Source organism: Oncorhynchus nerka, linkage group LG15 (genome assembly GCF_034236695.1).
Source record: "Oncorhynchus nerka isolate Pitt River linkage group LG15, Oner_Uvic_2.0, whole genome shotgun sequence".
NCBI classification, from domain to species: domain Eukaryota; kingdom Metazoa; phylum Chordata; class Actinopteri; order Salmoniformes; family Salmonidae; genus Oncorhynchus; species Oncorhynchus nerka.
In genome coordinates, this window is record NC_088410.1 from 83,811,311 (window position 1) to 83,836,259 (window position 24,949).

At 40.9% G+C, this 24,949-nt stretch overlaps 2 pseudogenes; both read right to left on the bottom strand.

The window, feature by feature from the left end:
- Positions 1–9,778: 9,778 nt before the first annotated feature.
- Positions 9,779–10,426, bottom strand: LOC115143761 (transcription factor HES-5-like; annotated as a pseudogene).
- Positions 10,427–23,116: 12,690 nt separating this feature from the next.
- Positions 23,117–23,697, bottom strand: LOC115143762 (transcription factor HES-5-like; annotated as a pseudogene).
- Between the last annotated feature and the right edge of the window lie 1,252 nt (positions 23,698–24,949).

Here is a 24,949-nt window from a genome sequence, read left to right on the forward strand (position 1 = left end):
AGTTGCATTAAATTAACGTCATTAATTGACTCTTGCAGTCTATATCTTATTCACAGGTAACTCAGACCTCCAAATGTGCAGGCATAGGCATATAACTGTTCTAATACCTTTGGGTGCTTTTCCTGCACAACGCATCACTGGGGGCAAACTACCTGCCCTCCAGGACACCTACACCACCCGATGTTACAAGAAGGCCATAAAGATCATCAAGGACAACAACCACCCGAGCCACTGCCTGTTCACCCCGCTATCATCCAGAAGGCGAGGTCAGTACAGGTGCATCAAAGCTGGGACCGAGAGACTGAAAAACAGCTTCTATCTCAAGGCCATCAGACTGTTAAACAGCCACCACTAACATTGAGTGGCTGCTGCCAACACACTGACTCAACTCCAGCCACTTTAATAATGGAAATTGATGGGAAATGATGTAAAATATATCACTAGCCACTTTAAACAATGCTACCTAATATAATGTTTGCATACCCTACCTTATTCATCTCATATGTATACGTATATACTGTACTCTATATCATCTACTGCATCTTTATGTAATACATGTATCACTAGCCACTTTAACTATGCCACTTTGTTTAGATACTCATCTTATATGTATATACTGTACTCGATACCATCTACTGTATCTTGCCTATGCCGCTCTGTACCATCACTCATTCATATATCTTTATGTACATATTCTTTATCCCCTTACACTTGTGTGTATAAGACAGTAGTTTTGGAATTGTTAGTTAGATTACTTGTTGGTTATTACTGCATTGTCGGAACTAGAAGCACAAGCATTTCGCTACACTCGCATTAACATCTGCTAACCATGTGTATGTGACAAATAACATTTGATTTGATTTGATTTGATTTTAACTTGCACAATGATTGTTCTCTGCCACGTCCAACAACAAGTAGCACCACATTGTGGCACCACGCACAATTTCGAGCCATTTTTGGTTTGATCTCATTGTTCAAGATCAATTACTAATCAATTTGTTCTTTAAATGGCTTTAAATTAAAGTTGTTAAGAAAAAAAAAATTGTGCCCACACTTTCAGCGTTAATGGTGTTGTATTATCATCCCACTTGGCACACAGTGGTTGAATCAACGTTGTTTCCACGTCATTTCAATTAAGTTATGTTGAACCAAAGTGAATACACATTGAGTTGAAGTATGTGCCCAGTGGAATGGCTTCATTCAAATGCTCAATTGCTCAATTTGGCATTCACTATCTCTAGCAACATCACACATTTCCATGGTAATTCTGACAGTGTAATTACATTTCAGGTAGGCCTACATACCATGACATAAAGCTTCATAACTTACATCATAAACCCCTGTGCATGTGATGGAAATGATGTCACCATTGCACTTGATACTAAGCAATGTTGTGCTGCTCTTTTTATTGACTTGGCCAAAGCTTTTGATACGGTAGACCATTCCATTCTTGTGGGCTGGCTAAGGAGTATTGGTGTCTCTGAGGGGTCTTTGGCCTGGTTTGATAACTACCTCTCTCAAAGAGTGCAATGTATAAAGTCAGAACATCTGCTGTCTCAGCCACTACCTGTCAGCAAGGGAGTACCCCAAGGCTCGATCCTAGGCCCGACACTCTTCTCAATTTACATCAACAACATAGCTCAGGCAGTAGGAAGCTCTCTCATCTATTTATATGCAGATGATACAGTCTTACACTCAGCTGGCCCCTCCACAGATTTTGTGTTAAACGCTCTACAACAAAGCTTTCTTAGTGTCCAACAAGCTTTCTCTGCCCTTAACTTTGTTCTGAACCCTTCCAAAACAAAGGTCATGTGGTTTGGTTATAAGAATGCCCCTCTCCCACAGGTGTGATTACTACCCTCTGAGGGTTTAGAGCTTGAGGTAGTCACATCATACAAGTACTTGGGAGTATGGCTAGACGGTACACTGTCCTTCTCTCAGCACATATCAAAGCTGCAGGCTAAGTTAAATATAGACTCGGTTTCCTCTATCGTAATCGCTTCTCTTTCACCCCAGCTGCCAAACTAAGCCCGACTCAGATTACCATCCTACTCATGCTACATTACGGAGACGTAATTTATACATTGGCAGGTTAGGGTGCTCTCGAGCGGCTAGATGTTTTTTTACCATTCTGCCATTAGATTTGCCACCAATACTCCTTATAGGACACATCACTGCACTCTATACTCCCCTGTAAACTGGTCGTCTCTGTACACCCGTCGCAAGACCGACTGGTTGATGTTGATTTATAAAACCCTGTTAGGCCTCACTCCCCCATATCTGAGATACCTACTGCAGCCCTCATCCTCCACATACAACACCCGTTCTGCCAGTCACATTCTGTTAAAGGTCCCCAAAGCACACACATCCCTGGGTCACTCATCTTTTCAGTTAACTGCAGCTAGCGACTGGAACGAGCTGCAACAAACACTCAAACTGGATAGTTTTATCTCAATCTCTTCATTCAAAGACTCAATCATGGAAACTCTTTCTGACAGTTGTAGCTGCTTTGCATGATGTATTGCTGCCTCTACCTTCTTGCCCTTTGGGCTGTTGCCTGTGCCCAATAATGTTTGTACCATGTTCTGTGCTGCTATCATGTTGTGCTGCTGCCATGTTGTGTTGCTACTGTGTTGTTGCCATGTTGTGTTATTATCATGCTGTGTTGTCATGGGTTGCTGCCTTGATATGTCTTAGGTCTCTCTTTATGTAGTGTTGTGGTGTCGTGATGTGTGTTTTGTCCTATATTTTTATTTTAATTTTAATCCCAGCCCCCATCCCTGCTGGAGGCCTTTTGCCTTTTGGTAGGCCTTCATTGTACATAAGATTTTGTTCTTAACTAACTTTCCTAGTTAAATAAACATTAAATAAAAAAATAAACAATAAATGAAGAAGATAATTACTTGATAATAACTGCTCAATACATTCATCTTAGACCATAATTGATCATTGTAAGCATTTGGCATGTTGTTGAGCTAAAATGTTGTCATAGTAACGAGAGGGAAAAGGAAACAAGAGCAAAGTAATTAAGAGCAAAGTAATTACATTTATTGTATTAAAATCGAGTCAATGAGTCACATTATAGATAACACCTTAACTTAAGGTGCAAATAAAGTGATTCAATGTCACAACAAGAACTTGGATAAATCTCCAAGACATGATACTCCATCAGAGTAAAGACACACAGAATTGTTTGAAATGAACAAGGGTTTTACAATGAGAAAACATCTGCAGTAAATACATTTTTCAGGTAATAAAACAGATAAAATAGTGATAATCACAGAGTGATGATAACATAATACCCAGTTTGGGTAAATCATCCTCATAGAGAAACATTGATGCTATAACTCGGGTTTAACATTATCAATATAACTGATACATGCTTCACAGAAGATACTGAATACAATGTAGTGGTAAAAAAAAATGTTGCTTATACATTTTGACCTAAAAACAGATCTGTCATAGACAATCACAAACAGATTGATCCCATTTTTGGGTTAAAATTCCTCATCTAGGACCATTAAAGCTATTGTTAATCATGAATAAAAACATGATCAACATAGTCAAGGTTATGATTTCAATGAACACAACCACAATATTGTTTTCATACCTTCCACATTTTTCTCAGACAAATGCTTTTACTTCAAAACAACTGAAATAAAAAGTCTCAATCACTGCAAGACTTTTAAAAATGCTATATACTCAGATGATGAGGAAGATCTCCGATCACTGTCCATCACATGAATGTTAGACTAACATAGTCCATTGACTTTGTTTGAGAGTGGAGTCCAGTCTGCAGGACTCTACCAGAGACTCCAGAGGGTGATGTTGACTTGACTCTTCTCTTTGCTGATGCTGGGCTGTGGAGCTGAACTAAGGCAGGTCCTGTTCTTATCAGAGGATGGATGCAGGCTCTGGAAGTGGCTCAGCAGTCTTCTCTGGGTTTGTGTCTTCACCTCATCCTTGGTCAGGAAGTGCACAATCTCTTTTAATTGATTCTTCAATTTACCTTGTTCGTCAGTCAGGTGCTCATTAGAGTAGATCACAGCTGAAGTGATTGTAGGTGCCATGGTTGGATCTCTGTGCTGTACTGGTCTCCATGTAGAGTGAATCTGATTCCTACTGGCTTCATCTCTCCTACATATAGTCCATAATCTGCATATGAATGTGTGGGTCTTGGGCTTGTTGGAGTTTCTCACAGTCTGTAGCCAATGGGTGAGCTTGGGAGGACAATGAGGAATGTGGAGCTGCCACATGCTCAGTGTTCTTATTGCTGGGGGACAATGGTCACGTCTCATGGAACAGGTGGAGAGGTGGGGAGGGGGGTGGGGGGGGTGGAGAGAGACTCAGAGTGTTGTGTGAATCTGGTGACCCCCAGATCTGCTGCCTGATGTTGGAATCAATGATGCTGAGAGAGCACACGCTCATCATCACAACTTACACGTTTGAGACTGACGCAGGTCCTCTACATTACTTTTACAATGTAACATAGTCCCCACCTATGAAAACATTATTTAATGTATAGTGTTTAAATGCTTTATTACTGATTCAGTCACATTTTATTATCTCACAATGAATGTGAGATAATGACAACAATTATGATATAGTATAGTGTTTTACATTTTGTCACAATTGAAAAGTAAAACATATTTATAATTTTCTGTGCTGCTGAATTTCATTTTTGACACCAAAAAAATATTGGGTCAAATATGACGTGTTTCGAAAATAGAAAGTATGTTTATTCGCAGAGAAATATTGCTTGTGGTTAAGTTCACAGGTTCGATGTTGTATTAATATCATGAGGTCTCGAAAGTCAGAAGTAGTAATTATATGGTCAAGCACTGGAGTCCAGAGGTAGCAGATGTTTCCTCTGTCTTGAGGCTACTGGTCAGTGTGAGTAGATAGCTGATAGCTGAGTCATGTGTGCCGTGATCAATGCACTACAAAAGCTGCTCAGTGAACCCTCACTGACGGCTATTGGCTCTGTGTTGTATTATAGACAGAGTATGACATCACAGACCATCTGGATTCTGGAGGGAAACACTTGATTTTATCCTAAAAGTGTGCTGCAAGACATATACTGTACTTTATCAGTGTTCATTTCTACGTTATGTTTGTGCCCTGGAGAAACTGATGTATTCAGCTATTGTTTAATTCCCTTCTATAAGTGTGGCTATTCCCCAGTGACTCTGGGTGTTCCCCAGACAGACGGGTGCTGGTCGGACTGATGTTGATGATGACACTAGACTGAGACTCTGCTTTCCAGAGCTTTCCCACACTCTGCCCATTGACAGAGCTTCCACCTAACAACAGAAGTGTGCCTTGTTAAATGTTAATTCATCTCTACACAAGCAGTTCCCATTAAAAACAAATCTGACATGAATGTATTAAGAATGTAGTAAATACAAATATTTGGACTATCGGATGATATAGACTTGTACAGCCATTCAGAGATGGTCAAGAATGGACTGAATGCTGAATATATTTCAAGCGTGTACATTTTAGATATAAGATTTATAATCTTCGATACAACATTCACATTTCAGCAGACACTCTTATCCAGGCATATACTTTTTTGTTGTTGTACTGATCACCTGTAGGTCTTGAACCCACAACCCTGGCTTTGCAAGCGCCATGCTCTACCTACTGAGTTACACAGGACTACTACAATGTAATCATGTTTGTATAAAGTGTAATATAATGTATTTCCTGATCTGTTACCTAATTCCTCTTACACCCTGTAATAATAAAAAAACACTTGTGCAGTCCTTATAATTCATTATATCTGTGATATAATTCATTTCTAGAATTCAATGACGAAACCTTACTAGTGAAATTCCTTCTCACCCCTCATCATACAGGGTACAGAAGTCTATTGTCCCAAAGGCAGTCTGTGAGTGAGTTTTCCTTGGTTTCCCACACTCTCTCCATTCACTGCTCCAAAAAATCTGACATACATCAATTAATAATGTAGTAAATACAAACATTTTGACTATTGTATGAAATAGACTTGTATCGCATATGACCATTCAGAGATAGTTAAGATTGGACTGAATGCTGAAAGTCTTTCAAGCATATATGTTTTAGATATAAACGGTGTCAAATCAAATCAAATCGTATTTGTCACATGCGCCGAATTCAACAGTGAAATGCTTACTTACAAGCCCTTAACCAACAATGCAGTTTTAAGAAAATACCTTCCCCCCCCGAAAAAAAAGTAAGACATAAGAAAAACAAATAATTAAAGAGCAGAAGTAAATAATGTGTCAATGTGTCAACGTGCGGGGGCACCGGTGTCGAGGTAGTTGAGGCAATTATGTAAATGCAGGTAGGGTTAGTAAAGTGGCTGTTGTGGCAAAGAAGGGGGCCGAGTGATAAATGGCAGAAATTGGAGTGACTCTAGGGATTCTGGGATAATGGTGTTGATGTGAGCCATGACCAGCCTTTCAAAGCCTTTCATGGCTACAGACGTGAGTGATACGGGTCGGCAGTCATTTAGGCAGATTACCTTAGTGTTCTTGGGCACAGGGACTATGGTGGTCTGCTTGAAACATGTTGGTATTACAGACTCAGACAGGGAGAGGTTGAAAATGTCAGTGAAGACACTTGCCAGTTGGTCAGCGCATGCTGAATCATCTTTGATTCTACAATCTGATCATGTTTTGTATAAAGTGTGACATAATGTCTTTAATGGTCTGTTACCTAATTCCTCTTAAACCTTGTCATAATAAAAAAAAACACTTGTGCAGTCCTATAATTCATTGTCTAATTTCAACTGGTGAAGCTAAGCTTTACCACTGTCACATAGCCCCTGATCCCAAAGCCCTGGGTGCAATATGTGAAACATAAAAATAGCTGCTACCTATTCATGATTTTGTAGCATTTTGATGCAGAGGACATATCTGTGATATAATTCATATCTAGAATTCAATGATGAAAGCGTACTAGTGAAATTCCTTCTCACCCCTCATCATACAGGGTACAGGAGTCTGAGTCTATTGTCCCAAAGCGGGACTGTGAGTGAGTTTTCCTTGGTTTCCCACACTCTCTCCATTCACTGCTCTCAATGGTGGAACAATAGAAGTGTGCCTTATTATAATGCATCATATTAGGTATTCAGTTCAGTACAGTTTCTAGGCAACCATTAAAAATGCTTCAATTACCAAAACAGCATCTGGTCGTAGAGAAGGTTCCCTGAAAAACCTGGCTTGGAGGAAATGATTTAAGTTAAAGAACAGTCAGCACTATAGAGTAGCACATGTCTTGGTTCTGACCTAAATTTCATCAATGAGAGACAAGTGACATGTTGATTTTAGCCATCACCTTAACCCTAACCTTAATCCTAACCCTAGTTTTACTGTATGTCCACACCCCTTCTGAACCCTAACACTAACATCAACCCTAACTCCAGCTTCATGTCGACACCCTGTTTCAACACTAACCATAACCCTAACCATAACTCCAGCTTCATGTCCACACCCTGTTTCAACCCTAACCATAACCCTAGCTTCATGTCCACACCATGTTTCAACCCTAACAATAACCCTAACCATAACTCCAGCTTCATGTCCACACCCCGTTTCAACCCTAACCATAACTCCAGCTTCATGTCCACACCCTGTTTCAACCCTAACCCTAACTCCAGCTTCATGTCCACACCCCGTTTCAACCCTAACCCTAACTCCAGCTACATGTCCACACCCTGTTTCAACCCTAACCCTAACTCCAGCTTCATGTCCACACCCTGTTTCAACCCTAACAATAACCCTAACCATAACTCCAGCTTCATGTCCACACCCTGTTTCAACCCTAACAATAACCCTAACCATAACTCCAGCTTCATGTCCACACCCCGTTTCAACCCTAACCCTAACTCCAGCTTCATGTCCACACCCTGTTTCAACCCTAACAATAACCCTAACCCTAACTCCAGCTTCATGTCCACACCCTGTTTCAACCCTAACAATAACCCTAACCATAACTCTAACTCATGTCCACACCCTGGGCCTTTTCTTCTTACATGCTGACCACACAGCTCACGTCTCGTGCCTCAACGAGATTCTGCGTTGCCAGGAACTAAAATAGAACTTGGTTCTATTTGTGATGTTTGATGCACTGTACGTCCCACCTCTCCCATTTCCTCATTGGTTTTTAGGACAATATACCCATGTTCCATCTCCTCATTGGTTTTTAGGACAATATGCCCATGTTCCATCTCCTCATTGGTTTTTAGGACAATATACCCATGTTCCATCTCCTCATTGGTTTTTAGGACAATATACCCATGTTCCATCTCCTCATTGGTTTTTAGGAGCATATACCCACGTGGGTGATTGAAATATGAACTGAGGTCCACACTCCAGTACAATTGGTAGTGGTAATGCACCTTAAGGTTGGTGTCCAAAAGCCATGCTAAGTCAGAAGAAGAAGCCTGAAGGAAGAGAGATTACTAGAAACAAACTCGGTTTACCCTTTTATCTGTGGATTAATTGTTGGAGTAGAGGACCTTGTGCATTTCAGGTAGGATAACAACTCAATGTTTATATCACAGGACAAAATAGCTGGCAACAGCAAGCTAGCTAGCTAAATTTCCATAAATGTTCATGCTTTTCGGCCTGTCCCAAAATGAATAAGGTTGGTTCAGAGTCTGTTTTGATATTTCAACTTGTGATTCCTTTAGGTGTCTGACATGCTGACCGCACGCGTGATGGTGCAGCATGTGATCAGCATGTTAGACACATACAGCCATCACTATTTCTGTTTCTGCTCATAACTGGGACCACTGTAGATTACTTGATTGCGATGCAATATTTTAATCTTCCAAAACTTCATTACCAATCATTGCAAAAGTAAGTATGACCTTATACAGTAGATCTGCATTGTAGTCTAGTCAATATGTTAATTACAGGAAAGATCAAGAACAATAAAAAATGATTTAATTTCATTATTTGGGGATTTATTGACATTGACTCAAGGAGTCGCATCATAGACACCTAAATATAAGGTGAATAGTTTATGTGATTACACATCACAACCAGAACTTGGATCAATCTCCAAGACATATGATACACGAACAGAGTATAGGATACACATTTACTGTCTTTATAAAAGACAACATATTGTCCAAAATAAATTGAGGTTTCACATTGAGAACATTTTCTACCCGTTACAATAAACACATTATTAAAATAATTTGAGCAACATTTTCACACAAAGTCTGATCTTTAAACAAATAAATTATTTCTTATCACAGAGTGATGATAACAGGTACAATTCCCAGTTTGGGTAAATAATCATCATGGAGAATCAGTGATTCTGTAGCTCAAGTTGATCAATAACAAATGGATAATTAACTAATACTGGTACATACCTCACAGAAGATGCTCAATATAATGTTAATATGACCATATCGTTACAACAATTAAATTGTAACAAAATAGCTTATTCTTGATAAGTGTTGACCTTTAAACAGATCGGTTACAGATCATCACAAAAAGATGGAAGACATAATATACATTTTGGGTTAGAAGTCCTCATGGAGGACAGTTGAAGTTCATCATTAATAAGCAAATTATCAACATAATCAACACATGATGATGCTTCACAAAACAAAGGTTATTAACATTACAAAAATGCAGTGTTCGCAGATTTCAGTGTTTTATATTAGATAAACATTTTAACTTGTTCAGTACAACTGAAATTAAAAGTTTCAATCGAAACAACTTTTAACATCCTGCACAAGCAGAATATGAAGAAGATCTCTGATCACTGTCCATCACATTAATGTTAGACCAACATGGTCCATTGGGTTTGTTTGAGAGTGGAGTTCCAGTCTGTAGGACTCTACCAGAGCCTCCAGAGAGCAGTGTGGACTGGACTCTTCTCTTTGCTGGTGGTGGGCTGGGAGCTGAACTGAGGCAGGTCACTCTCCCTCCTGTTCTTATCAGAGGATGGATGCAGGCTCTGGAAGTGGCTCAGCAGTCTTCTCTGGGTCTGTGTCTTCACATCATCCTTGGTCAGGAAGTGCACAATCTCTTGGACACAGCTGGAGTAAACCTTATTGACAGCTGCAGAGCAGGAGGAGGAGCTCACTGACGGGTTCTGTTGCTGTCATCTCCAGGATGTCGGCTTTCTCCATTTTGAAATCTGGCTGCTGGTTGAGGCTCTCTCCAAGAGAGACTTGAGCTGCTCAATGCTGTTGTTGAAACGATCTCTGCGTAACTTCTCAACCACTGGCTTTATTATCTGCAAGAAGAGGAGAGTCATTAATAATGTTATTCTGGATACAACAGAGCTGACATGAATAGATGAAATCTAGAAGCAAAAACTGAAACAATGCAACACTATTTGTAACTCAATTTACCTTGTTGGTCAGAGTCAGGTGCTCATTAGAGTAGATCATAGCTGAAGTGATTGTAGGTTCCATGGCTGGATCTCTGTGCTGTACTGGTCTCTGTGTAGAGTGAATCTGATGTTTAATGCCTTCATCTCTCCTATATATAGTCAATAATCTGCATATGAATGTGTGGGTCTTGGGCTTGTTGGAGTTTCACACAGTCTGTAGCCAATGGGTGAGCTTGGAAGGACAATGAGGAATGTGGAGCTGCCACATGCTCAGTGTTCTTATTGCTGGGGGACAATGGTCACGTCTCATGGAACAGGTGGAGAGGTGGGGGGGATGGAGAAAGACTCAGAGTGTTGTGTGAATCTGGGAAACCAGTGACCCTCAGATCTGCTGCCTAATGTTAGGATCAATGATGCTGAGAGAGCACACACTCATCATCACAACTTACACGTTTGAGACTGACGCAGATTCCCTGCGTGAAAATGTTTTTTTTTAATGGTTGCATACCTAAGAGAATATAGTTTCAAAATAGAGAAATTAAGTTGCAATTAGATTCTTGGAAATGGAATAGGCCTTTCTAAAATTTGTTTCATGGAGAATTTGAACTTGAGGTTTTAGCTATAGTAATTAGATTCCGTTCATTTTTTTTTAAAGCAGAGCCTTTAAGAACATTGTCCCTTTTAAAACGTAATAATGTGTAGTAGTAAGTAAGTTGACATTCACCCCCTGGTATATTTATGTTGCAATACTGCTCTTGTGTCTGTGTATTCACAGATTTGACAGACTACTGCCAGAGGTAGTGAAGTCTGGAGGGAGCAGATGTGTCCTCTGTCTTGAGGCTGCTGGTCAGTGTGAGTAGAGAACTGATCTGAGTTTCCCACAGTCCTGTGTGCTGTGATCAATGCACTACAAAAACTACTCAGTGGAGCATTAGTGACGGCTTTTGACTCTGTGTTGTGCTATAGACCGAGCCTGACGTCACAGACCATCTGGATTCTGGAGGGAAAAACGACTACAGGCTCCTTCCATACTGTTTGACAATCAGATATTTATTACATTTTATTCCAGAATTGTTTTTTTTTGCAGACTACATTAAAATAACATTATACTCTATCTACTCCCTGATGTTGGGATCAATGATACTTACAGAGCACACGCTCATCATCACATATTATATGTGTGAGGCTGACACAGAACCTCTACATTAAATGTACAGTGTAACTTAGTCCCCAACTACGGCATGAAGCCATTGTTGAATGTATAGTGTTTCAAAGCTTTAGCACTTATTCAGTCACATTTTATTATCTCACAATGGATTTTACCGCTGACAAAAATATATGCCTGTATATAGAACAAATATTTATAATGTTCTGTCTTGCTGAATTTAGTTTCAATTCCATTTCTTTCTTTATTGAGTCAAATTAGCTTCCACTAAACAACAGAAATGTTCCTTGTTAAATGCTAATTAATCTCTACACAAGCAGTTCCTGTCAAGACCCTGGGGGGAATGTTTTTTAAAATCAGACATACATCAATTAAGAAGGTAGTAAATACAAACTTTTTGAATGTCGGATGATATAGATTTGTATAGCATATGGCGGATCAGAGAGAGTCAAGATTGGACTAAATACTTTAGATCTTTCAAGGATATACGTTTTAGATATAAACTGTATCATCTTTGACTCTACAATCTGATCATGTGTAATATAATGTATTTCCTGATCTGTTACCTAAATTCCTCTTAAACCATGTCATAATTTTTAAAAAACACTTGTGCAGTCCTATAATTCATTGTCTAATTTCAACTGGTGAAGATAAGCTTTATCACTGTCACATAGCCCCTGATCCCACAGCCCTGGGTGCAATATGTGAAACATAAAAATAGCTGCTACCTATTCATTACTTTTCTAGCATTTAGATGCAGAGGACATATCTGTGATATAAATCATATCTAGAATTCAATAATGAAAGCGTACTAGTGAAATTCCTTCTCACCCCTCATCATACAGGGTACAGAATTCTATTGTCCCAAAGGCAGTCTGTGAGTGAGTTTTCCTTGGTTTCCCACACTCTCTCCATTCACTGCTCTCAATGGTGGAACAATAGAAGTGTGCCTTATTATAATGCATCATATTAGGTATTCAGTTTCGTCCGGTTTCTAGGCAACCATTAAAAATGCTTCTTACCAAAACAGCATCTGGTCGTAGAGAAGGTTCCCTGAAACTTGGATTGGAGGAAATTATTTGAGTTAAAGAACAATCAGCACTATAGACATGTCTTGGTTCTGACCTAAATTTAATCAATGAGAGACAAGTGACATGTTGATTTTAGCCATCACCTTAACCCTAACCTTAATCCTAACCCTAGTTTTACTGTATATCCACACCCCTTCTAAACACTAACCACAACCCTTACTCTAGCTTCATGTCCACAACCTGTTTCAAACCTAACCACAACCATAACTCCAGCTTCATGTCCACACCCCGTTTCAACCCTAACCCTAACCCTACCATAACTCTAGCTTCATGTCCACACCCTGTTTCAACCCTAACCATAACCCTAACCATAACTCTAGCTTCATGTCCACACCCTGTTTCAACCCTAACCATAATCCTAACCATAACTCTAGCTTTATGTCCACACCCTGTTTCAACCCTAACCCTACCATAACTCTAGCTTCGTGTCCACACCCTGTTTCAACCCTAACCCTAACCCTACCATAACTCTAGGTTCATGTCCACACCCGTTTCAACCCTAACCATAACCCTAACCATAACTCTAGCTTCATGTCCACACCCTGTTTCAACCCTAACAATCACCCTAGCATATACCCACGTGGGTGATTGAAAGATGAACTGAGGTCCACACTCCAGTCCAGTCCAAAACTAGGGTTAGGAACTCTAGACCACCTTTACTCCACACACAGAGATGCATACAAAGCTCTCTCCCGCCTTCCATTTGGTCAAATCTGACCATAATTATATCCTCAATATTCCTGCTTACAAGCAAAAACTAAACCAGGAAGTACCAGTGACTTGCTCAATACGGAATTGGTCAGATGAAGCGGAGGCTACGCTAAAGGACTGTTTTGCTAGCACAGACTGGAATATGTTCCAGGATTCATCCAATGGCATTGAGGAATATACCACCTCAGACATCGGCTTCATCAATAAGTTAATCGACAACGTTGTCCCCACAGTGACCGTACGTACATATCCCAACCAGAAGACATGGATTACAGACAACATCCGCATCGAACTAAAGGCTAGAGCTGCCACTGTCAAGGAGCGGGACACTAATCTGGACGTCTATAAGAAATCCTGCTATGCTCTCAGATGAACCATCAAACAAGCAAAGTGTCAATACAGTATTAAGATTTAATCCTACTACACCGACTCTGACGCTCATCTGATGTGACAGGGCTTGAAAACTATTATGGACTACAAAGGGAAACCCAGACGCGAGCCTACCAGACGAGGAAAATGCCTTATGCGCTCGCTTCGAGGCAAGCAACACTGAAACACGAGAGCTCGATGACTGTGTGATAATGCTATTGGTAGCCGATGTGAGCAAGACATTTAAACAGGTCAACATTCTCAAATAAAGGTGAAATAAAAAATACATTTAAAAGACAAGGCCGCTGGGCCAGATGGATTACCAGGATGTTTACTCAAAGCATCCGCAGACCAACTGGCAAGTGTCTTCACTGACATTGTACACCTCTCCCTGACTGAGTCTGTAATACCAACATGTTTCAAGCAGACCACCGTAGTCCCTGTGCCCAAGGAAGCGAAGGTAACCTGCCTAAATGATTACCGCCCCGTAGCACTCCCGGATACCCTAGACCCACTCCAATTCGCATCCGCCCCAACAGATCCACAGATGACGCAATCTCAATTGCACTCCACGCTGCCCTTTCCCACCTGGACAAAAGGAGAATGCTTTTCATTGACTACAGCTAGGCGTTCAACACCATAGTACCCAAGAAGTTCATCACTAAGCTAAGGACCCTGGGACTGAATACCTCCCTCTGCAACTGGATCCTGGACTTCCTGACGGGCATCCCCCAGGTGGTAAGGGTAGGCAACAACACGTCTGCCACACTGATCCGCCATGGTGATCCTCAACACTGGGGCCCCTGTATACTTAGTCCCCTCCTGTACTCCCTGTTCACCCACGACTGCATAGCCAAACACGACTCCAACACCATTAAGTATCCTGACGACACAAAAGTGGTAGGCCTGATCACCGACAACTATGGGACAGCCTATAGGGAGGAGGTCAGAGAACTGGCAATGTGGTGCAAGGACAACAACCTCTCCCTCAATGTGAGCAATACAAAGGAGCTGATCGTGGACTACAGGAAAAAATGGGCCGAACAGGCCCCCATTAACATCGACGGGGCAGTAGTGAAGCGGGTTGAGAGTTTCAAGTTCCTTAGTGTCCACATCACCAATTATCTATCACGGTCTTAACACACCAAGACAGTCTTGAAGAGGGCACGACAAAACCTATTCCTCAGGATACTGAAAAGATGTTGCATGTGTCCCCAGATCCTCAAAAAGTTCTACAGCTGCACCATCGAGAGCATCCTGACCGGTTGCATCGCCGCTTGGTATGAGAACTGCTTGGCATCTGACCGTAAGACGCTACAGAGGGTAGTGTCAGAGGAAAGCCCATAAAATTGTCAGACTCCAGTCACCCAAGTCATAAACTGTTTTCTCTGCTACCGCACGGCAAGCGGTACCGGAGAGAAAAGTCTAGGACCAAAAGGCTCCGTAACAGCTTCTACCCCTAAGCCATAAGACTGCTGAACAATTAATCAAATGGCCACCAGACTATTACATTGACCCCCTCCATTTATGTTGTACTCTGCTGCTATTCACTGTTTATTATCTATGCATAGTCACCTCACCCCTACCTACATGTACAAGTTACCTCTAACCTGTAGCCCCTGCACACTGGTACCAGTACCCCCTGTATATAGTCTTGTTATTGTTATGTTATTATATTATATTTTTTACTTCGTTTATTTGATAAATATATTCTTAACTCTTCTTGAACTGCACTGTTGGTTAAGGGATTGTAAGTAAGCATTTCACGGTAAGGTCTACACTTGTTGAATTCGGCGCATGTGACAAATACTTTGATTTGAGTTGGTAGTGGTAATGCACCTTAAAGTTGGTTGCCAACTGCCATATAAAGTCCAAAAAAGAAGCCTGGAGGAGGAGAGATTACTAGAAACAAACTCGGTTTACCCTTTTATCTGGATTAATTGTTGGAGTAGAGGACCTTGTTCATTTCGGCTAAAATAACAACCCAGTGTTTATATCCCAGACAGATTAGCTAGCAACAGCAAGCTAGCTAGCTAACTTTCCATATGTTTCATGCTTTTTGACCTGTCCCCATGAATAAGGTTGGTTCAGAGTTTGTTTTGATATTTCACCTGTGTGTCCTGATCGTGTCTGGTGTGGGTGGACAAAATCATCATGCGCGTGTGGTCAGCATGTTAGACACATAAAGCCATCACTATTTCTGTTCCTGCTCAAAACTGGGACCACTGTAGATTACTTGATTGAGATAGAATATTTGGAGGGGCGGAGCTAGCATGTTGGAGTGAACGGCTGTGCGTGAGAGGCTCCTGCAACTTTTTTGCGAAATAATCTAATTTAACCTACTTTATGGCACTTTTTACAACAAACGTTTCTTTCTAATACAAGATTGTAACTTTTTATATGAAAATGCCGAGTAATAAGCGACCAAAGGACAATAAAATCCACAGCGGAGGCCTACTCCCCACTAAACAACGAGACAGACATGCCGGGAGGCACATGCAACAACGTGACACTTACAGAATTTACCCGGGCTTTGGGGGAGCTACGTGTTGCTATAGCTGAGGATCTTAAGGCCACTATTGCTGAGCTGGACACCAAAATCGAGAGCGTCATTCGAACGGTCGCTTCGCATGGCCAGAGTATCGTGGACCTTGAGAAAGCTTCTGAATTCAACGCTGGTAGGATCGACGAGTTAGAGAAGCTATGCACGTCAATGCAGGATACTGTGCAGAGGCTTTCTGTGAAAGTGGTGGACCTGGAGGGCCGATCCAGACGTAATAACCTTCGCGTTGTTGGTCTGGCAGAGGGGATAGAGGCGGGCTCTCGCCCTACCGACTTCTTCGCCAAGCTATTGAAGGATGCAATGGGATCGGATGTTTTGGATTCGGATCCCCAGTTGGACCGCGCACATCGCTCCCTTGTCCCAGTGCCTGGACCGGGCCAACGTCCTCGCCCAGTCCTCGCCCAGTAATAATCTGTTGTCACAGTTTCAAGACCAAGGATCTTATCCTGCGTGAAGCTCGAATGAGGGGCAACCTGTCACATAAAGGGCATCCATTCCGTGTCTATGAGGATTATGCTACAAACTCCATCTTCGCCCAGCCCCGCAAGATGAATTACCCGCCTTCCGGTGAGAAGATTTGGCTCTCCTCGGTTTTCTGAGAAGTTTATCATGGACTCGAATCCATACTATACCATATTGGGTGAAAACGTATTAAACGGGCTCAGCTCAACAAGGGCTACCGAGCATGTAAGACGCTGAGCAGACCAATGGATGGCGGTCAGAGCTCTCATTTAACGTTAAATTCACTTTCATCCCGGCTGTGCTCAGCGATGCATATTTTTTACTTCCAGGTTTGATCACTGACACTTTCGGACAGATATACTTATATTCCCCCACTTTTGTTTTGTTTCGTTATTTATTTTACAATCCTTACATCACTCTTACTACCATACCATTTATTTATTGCTTGCAGGGGACTGGGGGTGATGGTTGGGAGGGGGCAGACGCCTGGTTAGCAAGTTGATGTTTTGTGCCGTTCTGCCTTTGTCTGGCCGTGGGCCTCTCTCCCGACTAGAGTCCCACCAGCCCTCTGTAGTGCTTATGTATGTGTAGGTGTGCGTAAATATAATTACTATTTGTACTTTATTACTATTTTCTCTTAGCATTTTAGTATTATGTATGTGTATATTTTAAAGCAGTGTAGATTGTTATTCTGGGGTATGAATGTTTGTATGTGTATGTGTGCATATGGATGTATATACATATTCTTTAAATATATATTTTTATATATGATTTTTTTGTGTGGGTATGTATACATACATGTATATATATGTATATATAGATATGTGTGTGTATGTATGTATATATATGTGTGTGTGTATATGTGTGTATGTATGTGTGTATATATATATGTATGTGTATGTATGTGTATATATATAAGGTATATATTTTTACTTATTTTTTATTAAACACATTTTTTTTATGGGGGGAACGTTTAATTTAACAAATCCTTGTTCCGATCTCCTGACCCACTGTATGTAAAGGTACGGCTGACTAGGTCGGTTGCGGATGGTTTATTTTTTTTGTGCTTAGCAATATTATCTTGAGGCTATATCTTGCTTATCTCTGGGATTGACCCAGGATGACGCTTAAATGCGCAATATGTCTAAGTTGCAACTTATTCGGTTTAGGTTTATTAGATGCTAACTGAACACTTAACTCGCGGGAGCCTCCTCAGTTTATATGTTAGTAGAAGTTCTAGGATAGTGAGAGGTGAACGTATAGTTGGGATTTTATTTTTGTTTTACCTCTTGTTCGAGGTCGCGCCGTGCTTTTTTGGCATTGGCCAGACAATGTGTTTATTATTTTTATTTTTCCTTTTTTTTCTCCTGTTTGTACATGCCTGTTAAATGTGGGTTGATGGGGGGGGTAAGTTTTGGGGAAATTAGGGGAACAGGGTGGGAAGTAAAGGTGCTTGCAGGGGGGGAGGGGTGGGTTGGATACTGCTCGGGTGTAGGTGCTACATATGCTGATCGTGATGGTTTGGTGCGCTTTCTTACCTTTTTATCAAGTTACATGGTATGCAGGCCACCATAGGAACTACAAACGAGAGGAGGGCGGGGCTTACATTCACTTCCTGGAATGTCAAGGGTTTAAACGAACCAATTAAGAGGGGCAAGGTCCTAGCCCACTTGAAAGCACTCTCGTCTGATATTATATTTTTGCAAGAAACCCATCTGAAGAATAACTCTCATAGCAGACTTAAGTGTAGGTGGGTGGGGCAAGTGTATCACTCTAACTTCTCTGCCAAAACGAGAGGCACAGCGATTCTGGTACGGAAAGGAATTCCTTTCTACATAAAACCACTATTGCGGATAAAGAGGGTCGGTATGTGATCGCAATAGGAGAAATCCACTCTACCTCAGTAACTCTACTAAATATCTATGGGCCAAACATTGACAACCCCTCTTTTTTCAAAAGAGTCCTTGCCCTGATTCCAGATATCTCCCATACTAACCTGGTCATTGGAGGGGACCTTAACTGTGTGCTAGACCAATATTTGGATAGATCCTCTACCCGGCGAACCCCTACCTCCTATTCAAGCGAATTCTTGAATACCTACATAAAAAAATCAAACTTATTTGATATATGGAGGATCGCTAACCCTACGGGTAGGGAATACTCCTTTTACTCTCATGTTCACAAGGTTTACACTCGAATTGACTACTTTTTGTTGGATGCTAGACTATTCCCCTATACCTGTAATGTGAGGTATCATGATATTATAATCTCGGACCACAGTCCACTCACCTTCTCCCTGAGATTGGGTGACATTGTACCAAACGAGAGGGTCTGGAGGTTGAATCCTCAGCTCCTCACAGAACCAACATTCTGTGAATATCTTAAAGACCAAATTACATTTTTCTTTGATACCAATGACAACACAGAGACCTCCCCAGCATTATTGTGGGAAACACTGAAGGCTTATCTGAGAGGCTGTATCATCTCCTTTCAGGCTGCCAGGAGTAGGCAAAACAGAGGAAAACTGGAAGAACTAGAGGGACAAATTCACTTACTGGATAGGGAGAATGCTAGCCACCCATCTATGGAGAAACATAAAAAAATTACCTCTTTAAAATTTGAATATAATCATATTCTCTCAGCTAAAATTGCTAAATCTTTTCTCTATGCCAAGCAAAAATATTTTGAGTTTGGTGACAAACCACACAAATTACTCGCCAGACAACTTCGAAAAAATGTGAGTGACCGAATGATTCACAGGGTTAAATCTGCATCTGGGGAATTACTCTCTTCCCCCAAAGACATCAATGACAGATTCCGGCAGTTTTATGAGACTCTATATACATCTAAATCGGATCCTAACCCCTTAATTATGCAAACATTTTTGGAGGACTGTAATCTTCCTGCCCTGAACCAGGAAGATTCTAACTTCCTGAATAAGGAAATATCTCTTGATGAAATCCGAGAAACAATTAAATCTCTAAAGAGTGGCAAGACCCCGGGCCCAGATGGATACCCTGGTGAATTCTATAAAAGATTCAGCAACATGCTCTCCCCCTATCTGCACAAAATGTTGATTCAGGCCAATGAGGATGGAGCTCTCCCTTCTACTTTGGACGAAGCGTTCATTACAGTTATACATAAGAAGGGTAAAGATCCAGAAGAGGTAGGGTCATACAGACCAATATCTCTCCTTAATACAGACCAAAAGATTTTAGCAAAGTACCATAGGGGATTTATACATAGAAGGGACCTTTGCTTCCTTTGAGCTGCTGAGGGAAACTTATAATCTTCCCAGAAGTAATTTTTCAGATACCTACAAATTAGAGACTACGTTAGAAAACACCTCCCAACATTTGGGAATGCTAAACCTTCCATGTTTGACGGATGCATAAAAATATGCCCCACCTCAGATAAACTGATATCGCATCTATATGATGCTTTTCAATCTGTTAGCACACCTTCTACTGATGCCATCAAGGCAAAATGGGAGGAAGAACTAGGGACTGACATCTCAGTGGCAGACTGGGAAGAGAGCTTGGAGTATATCCACACATGCTCCATTAATTCCAGACATCGTCTCATACAATTCAAGGTATTACACAGATTACACTATTCCAAAACTAAACTGCATAGGATATTTCCTGACACATCCCCTACATGTGACAAATGTCAGGCTACGCAGGGTACACTACTCCACTGCTTTGCCCTATGCTCTAGCTTGCATGGTTATTGGTGTGGAATTTTTAGGATCCTCTCTGAAGTTTTGGAGACTTCAATAGATCCAGACCCGCTTCTGATAATCCTGGGAGTATCTGAGTCCCTAAACGGATTAACCAACCCCCAAAAACAACTAATCTCGTATGGTCTCATCTCGGCAAAAAAACTAATCTTGTTGTTTTGGAAAAGGAGGGAAGCGCCCTCTACCAAATTATGGCTCAGTGAATTGGCAAACACTATACACTTAGAAAGAATTAGATATATTCTGAACAATAAATTATCAACATTTGATCAAATCTGGCAGCCTTTCCTCTCCTACTTGGACGAATCGGCGCTGTGAATTTGTACTTATTAACGCACTCTCAATTGTAATATTTTAATCTACCTTTGAGCAGCGTGTGCTGGCCCTACCACCCGAGCAGTTGGGAGGGGGGGGGGGACATCTTCCCTCTTTCTTTCTACGTGTCCTTGTTTTGTATGTCGTGTTTTGTATTATTTGTTCTGCACCCAGAACTCTGGGTCTTGTTGTTCCTGTATGCTCTTTTATGTTTAGATAAGAATTGTATACCTGTCATGTATACCTATACACCATTCTTGTGTGTGTTTAATAAAAATATTTGAAACAGAGATAGAATATTTGAATCTTCCAAAATGTCATTACAAATCTTTGCAAAAGTAAGTGTGACCTTATAGAGTAGATCGGTGTTGTAGACTATATTAAATATGTTGATGACAGTAGAGAGAAGGAAAGATCAAGGACAATAAAAAATGATTTAATTTCATTATTTTGGGATTTATTGATATTGCCTCAAGGAGTCGCATCATAGACTTGAACACCTACATATAAGGTGAATAGTTTAGGTGATTACACATCACAACCAGAACTTGGATCAATCTCCAAGACATATGATACTCTAACAGAGTACAGGACATTTACTGTCTTTAAAAAAAAAAACATATTGTCTATAAAATAACACGAGAGAACATTTTCTCCCCTTTACAATATCCACATTATTCAAATAATGTGGGCAACATTTTCCCACACAAGGTCTGATCTTTAAACATTTCATTGATTTCTAATCACAGAGTGATGATAACATGTACAATTCCCAGTTTGGGTAAATAATCATCATGGAGAATCAGTGATTCTGTAGCTCAAGTTGATCAATAACAAATGGTTAACTAATACTGGTACATACCTCACAGAAGATGCTCAATATAATTTTAATATGACCATATCACTACAACAAAGTTGTAACAAAATTGCTAATTCTTCCATACGAGTTGACCTTTACAAAGATCGATAATGGAGTGCAACAGTCTGAGTCATAACACCCATAAAAACCTAGAGGTCAAGCAGCGAAATGGTTCCAATTGTTTTTCCAACATTCATTTTTCCCGTATGGGATTTTAGAAACACCTAAACATGTATTCTTACCCTGGTGTGACATTTTGATAACCATGAAAATCTATCTAGGACAAGGTGATTTTTATCAATATATTTTCCTGCATTTTCCCCCCAAATTAAATGCTAATTAGCTGCTAATGTGGCTATCATAAAGAACTACAAATGCCATGATGATCTGGACCAGACTGCCGAATCGAGGCAAAGGTAAGAATTTCTGGGTTAACTATCTAATGTTAGCTAAATGTACTAATGAATACATTGGCTACATTGGCTACATTTCTTTATGCTACATTTCTCTTTTGTGCAAGTTTTAAATTGACACAATAACTGTTAGCAAATGTGTCAGCTAGAGATGACGTGCAGGAGCTTGCAGGGATTTGTAGTTTTGCATGATGTCTACTTTGATGCTGATTGTCATTTTTGAATCTGAGAGCAAATACAGATGAAAGTCACCTTGTCCGAGAGAGATTTTAAATGGTTAGCAAAACGTTATGCCAGGGTAAGCCTACACAAAACTTTATGCCAGGGTAAGCCTCCACAAAATGTTATGCCAGGGTAAGCCTCCACAAAATGTTTTGCCAGGGTAAGCCTCCACAAAACGTTATGCCAGGGTAAGCCTCCACAAAACGTTATGCCAGGGTAAGCCTACACAAAACGTTATGCCAGGGTAAGCCTACACAAAACGTTATGCCATGGTAAGCCTACACAAAATGTTATGCCAGGGTAAGCCTACACAAAATGTTATGCCAGGGTACGCCTCCACAAAACGTTATGCCAGGGTAAGCCTACACAAAACGTTATGCCAGGGTAAGCCTACACAAAACGTTATGCCAGGGTAAGCCTACACAAAACGCAGCCCTTATCTTTTGTGTTTCTAAAATCCTCTATGGAAAAAATAAATGGTGGGTATTATGACACCTCCACTGTGGGCCTCTATAGACAATCAAAAAAAAGATTGAAGATAAAATATCCATTTTGGGATAAAAGTCCTCATGGAGGACCATTGAAGTTGATGTTACTCATGAATAAACACATAATCAACACATGCTTCACAAAACATAAAAGTTATTAACATCACAAAAATGCAATGTTCGTCGAAAAAAAAGCTTTGTTTTACTTGTTCAGTACAACTGAAATGAAAAGTTTCAATTGAAACACAACTTTTAAAACAACCTGCACACACATAATATGAAGAAGATCTCTGATCACTGCCCATCACATTAATGTTAGACCAACATGGTCCATTGAGTTTGTTTGAGAGTGGAGTTCCAGTCTGTAGGACTCTACCAGAGCCTCCAGAGAGCAGTGTGGACTGGACTCTTCTCTTTGCTGGTGCTGTACTGGGCTGGGAGCTGAACTGAGGCAGGTCACTCTCCCTCCTGTTCTTATCAGAGGATGGATGCAGGCTCTGGAAGTGGCTCAGCAGTCTTCTCTGGGTCTGTGTCTTCACCTCATCCTTGGTCAGGAAGTGCACAATCTCTTGGACACACCTGAGTAACCCTGATTGAATGGTGCTGAGGAGGAGCTCACTGACGGGTTCTGTTGCTGTCATCTCCAGGATGTCAGCTTTCTCCATTTTGAAATCTGGCTGCTGGTTGAGGCTCTCTCCAAGAGAGACTTGAGCTGCTCAATGCTGTTGTTGAAACAATCTCTGCGTAACTTCTCAACCACTGGCTTTATTATCTGCAAGAAGAGGAGAGTCATTAATAATATTATTCTGGATACAACAGAGCTGACATGAATGGATGAAATCTAGAAGCAAAAACTGAAACAATGCAACACTATTTGTAACTCAATTTACCTTGTTGGTCAGAGTCAGGTGCTCATTAGAGTAGATCATAGCTGAAGTGATTGTAGGTGCCATGGCTGGATCTCTGTGCTGTACTGGTCTCTATGTAGAGTGAATCTGATGTCTAATGCCTTCATCTCTCCTATATATAGTCAATAATCTGCATATAAATGTGTGGGTCTTGAGCTTGTTGGAGTTTCTCATAGTCTGTAGCCAATGGTTGAGCTTGGAAGGACAATGAGGAATGTGGAGCTGCCACATGCTCAGTGTTCTTATTGCTGGGGGACAATGGTCACGTCTCATGGAACAGGTGGAGAGGGGGTGGGGGGGAGGGGGGGGTGGAGAAAGAGTTTTTGTGTGAATCTGGTGACCCCCAGATCTGCTGCCTGATGTTGGAATCAATGATACTGAGAGAGCACACACTCATCATCACAACTTGCATGTGTTAATAACACTGATCCTCTACATTAAAACATTTGGTGATACAGAAGACCTTTTGATTGTTGAATATCATGCTTATTTTTATACAGTGGAGTCATGTTTTTTTAACTAGGCAAGTCAGTTATTAAGACATTTTTATTTTCAATGACAGCTTAGGAACAGTGGGGTAACTGCCTTGATCAGGGTCAGAATGACAGATTTTTACCTTGTTGGCTCAGGGATTCGATCTTGCAACGTTTCGGTTACTAGTCCACCGCTCTAACCACTAGGCTACCTGCCACCACACTAAACACGTGCAGATGGGTTTGACCTCTCTGATTGCACTGTTATGAATGTGTTGTGGTCTGCTACAGGTACATGTCAAGGTAGGGCTGTTAATCAAATCATTGCACTCAGAATAAGAAATATGACGTGAAATGTCTGTCAAACTACTTAAGATAAATTATAAGACCATTTATTTGGCTTCTAACTGATAAGGATTAAACTGATCAATTCTGGTTTTCTCATTAGAGAAAACAAGTTTTGTCTGCACACTTTCACCACTTCTTTATACTGAGAGTGGAGGGAAATAACCGTCACTCTGGAGTCCAGAGGTAGCAGATGTGTCCTCTGTCTTGAGGCTACTGGTCAGTGTGAGTAGATAGCTGATCTGAGCTTCCCACACTGAGTCCTGTGTGCTGTGATCAATGCACTACAAAAGCTGCTCAGTGGACCCTCAGTGACAGCTATTGCCTCTGTGTTGTACTGACAGATGACATCCCAGACCATCTATATGACATCACCATCTGGATTCTGGAGGAAAAGACTAGAACACTTGATTTTGTCCTAAAAGTGTGCTGCAAAGCATATACTGTACTGTATTTGAGTTCATTTCTACATTATTTCA